Source organism: Chiloscyllium plagiosum, chromosome 40 (genome assembly GCF_004010195.1).
Source record: "Chiloscyllium plagiosum isolate BGI_BamShark_2017 chromosome 40, ASM401019v2, whole genome shotgun sequence".
Classification (NCBI taxonomy): domain Eukaryota; kingdom Metazoa; phylum Chordata; class Chondrichthyes; order Orectolobiformes; family Hemiscylliidae; genus Chiloscyllium; species Chiloscyllium plagiosum.
In genome coordinates, this window is record NC_057749.1 from 18,263,599 (window position 1) to 18,266,540 (window position 2,942).

Here is a 2,942-nt window from a genome sequence, read left to right on the forward strand (position 1 = left end):
TCTTTCCCCCCACCCCTACTCCATCCACCTCTTCTCTACCTCGCGCCTGTTTTTTTCTTTCTTCCTTGCTATCTCGCTCGTGCTGCTCAGTGTGTGCCCATTGTGACAAGCAGTTCCCAGCAGTCAGCATGGCTTTCCCCAGCAAGGCCCTGATTCGGATGGATTTGATTTGGTTGTTTATTTTTTCCCATGTCCTGTGCCCTCAGGGCCAGCCCAGCTGAGTAGGATTGGTGCACATTTCTGGGTTGGTTATCACTGGCGCCCAGCCACAAGAGGAGACCAAATACCCGCGTGGCTTTCCTGATTCAATCTCTGGAATCCAACTGAATACAGGCGCTGGAGCAGCAGAACTTGCCTGAGCTACATTAGCTCCCCAGCGAACATTGCATTAACTTTAAACTTCTCTCCCTTGTTTCTAAATCCCTCGTGGACTCTTCCCTGTCTCTGTTAACTCCTCCAACCCCACAGCCCTCCTCCAACCTCCAGTTTTAATCCCTGCTCCAATGGCGGCTCTGCCTTCAATTCAGATGGCCCAAAGCTCTGTCACCCCCTTCCCTAAACTCCTCCACGTCTCAACTTTTAAGAAGCCCCCAAAAACCTACTTACCCTCCTGACCAAACCTCAGGCTATCGGATTCAGTGCATCCCAACATAGAGACCTTGGAGTGCAGGTTCCTTGAAAGTAGAGTCGCAGGTAGATAGGATAGGTGATAGATGAAGAAGGCATTTGATATGCTTTCTTTTATTGGTCAGAGCATTGAGTGTAAGAATTGGGGCGGGGGGGTGTCGTTGCGGCTGTACAGGACATTGGTTTAGGCCACTTTTGGAACATTGTGAGCAATTCTGGTCTCCTTCCTATCGGAACGCTGTTGTGAAACTTGAAAGGGTTCAGAAAAGATTTACGAGGATGTTGCCAGGGTTGAAGGGTTTGAGCTACAAGGAGAAGCTGAACAGGCTGGGGCTGTTTTCCCTGGAGCATCAGAGGCTGAGGGGTGACGTTATAGAGGTTTATAAAATCATGAGGGGCATAGGTAGGGTAAATAGACAAGGTCTTTTCACTGTGTTGGGAGAGTCCAGAGCTAGAGGGCCTAGGGTTAAGGCTGAGAGGGGATAGATTTAAAAAGTGACCCCAGGGGCAACTTGTTTCACAGAGAGGGTGGTGCGTGTATGGAATGAGCTGCTAGAGGAAGTGGTGGAAGCTGGTACAATTACAGCATTTAAAAGGCATCAGATTGGTCATATGAATAGGAAGTGTTTGGAGGGATATGAACATAGAACATTACAGCGCAGTACAGGCCCTTCAGCCCTCGATGTTGCGCCGACCTGTGAAACCAATCTGGGACTAGATTAATTTAGGAAATTTGGTTGGCATGGATGGGTTGGACCGAAAGTCTGTTTCCATGTTGGTATATCTTTATGACTCTATCTCCTGGTGTGGTTTGCGCCTCATCTGTGCTCCTCTTGTGAGACGGGATTCTGTCAGTCCTCAGCCAGTTCCGAGTGAGGGAGGATCTCTTCGGAGGGTCCGTAGGACTCAGTGAGCCGAATGGCCTGCTTCGGCACTGCAAGTATTCCACTTCTGAGTGTCTTGTTGTGGTCACTTCAGAGGACAGCTAAGAGTCAACCATGTTGCTGAGAGTTTATTTTGCTCATCTGTGACACTCCTTAGGGTTTATGCAGACACCCATTGGGATAATGGAGAGTAGCTGGGAACGAACTGACCAGCAAGGAGACGGTCTGACAAGATATGAAGCAGAGCAGCTGTATCACCCTCTCTACTCTGGGCAGGGCAAACTTTTAAAACCTGTCCCAATCTGTTTCGCTCTAACGTTATAATTTACATTTACATAGCACCTTTATTGTCATCCCAAAATCCTTCAGGGGTTGATCTGATAGAAGCCTATAAAACTCCAACTGGACTAGACAGAGCAAATGTAGGAAGGAGGTTTGTAATGACCGGGGAATCCTGTATCGAGGGTCACAGTCAGAGGGGAGGGCATAGACCACTTAGGATTGAGATGAGGCATAATAGCTTCACCCAGAGGGTGGGGAGCATGTGGAAATCGGGTGAGGCCAAAACATTGAATGTTTTCAAGTTAGGAGTTAGGGCTAAAAAGCTCAAAGTGTGTAAGGAGACAGTGGGAACTGGGGACTGATGATGAGCTATGATCATATTGAATGGTGAAGCAGGCTCGAAGGGCCGAATGGCCTACTCCTATTCTCTAGAATTAGAAGATATCTACCAGGGGAGCATGGAGTCAGGCTGTTGTTGCACTGCTGAATTCAAATCCTCACCTAACACCCACCTCTGCAAGGTGAAAAGGTTGTGTGCACACCAAACTGAACCACCCAGTGAATGGTACTCACTCTGCCACTCCTTTGTGTTATCGGGTCTGTTTGCTCATCAGTGAAGATGCTAATATTGACCGTGGCCTACACCCAAGGCTTCAGTGGGGACAGAAATCACACACCCCAGGACTGCGCCTGGCTCTCACCCCCTCCCCCAAACATCGGAGCCCCAGGGCCGGTGATGTAGCCCCCTTGACCCAAGTTCCTGTTTCTGGCCTTCACTAAAACATGAGATAGTGAGTCGGCATTATTTTACACCTCCTTTATCGTGTTGTTGCAACATATATGTTTCCATCGACTTGCACATTCAGGTGTTGGCTGTGTATTTATTTACTGGATATCTCCATTGAAAAGTTAAGGGTTTTTTTTAGACCAGTTTCTTCAAAAAGCCTGATTGTTGAGTTTTATATGATTGGAATTTTTGAGCGATGCTTGCCTTGAGCCAGTATGAATCAAAGACTGAAAATGTTCACTTGAGTGAAATTGCCTCTCGAATGTCACTCCCTCATTTGAGATGTTTCTAATCATAGGGCTTCCTTCCAACTGGTCTCTCTCTCTCTGTATTTCTCTCTCTCTCTCTCTCTCTCTCTCTCT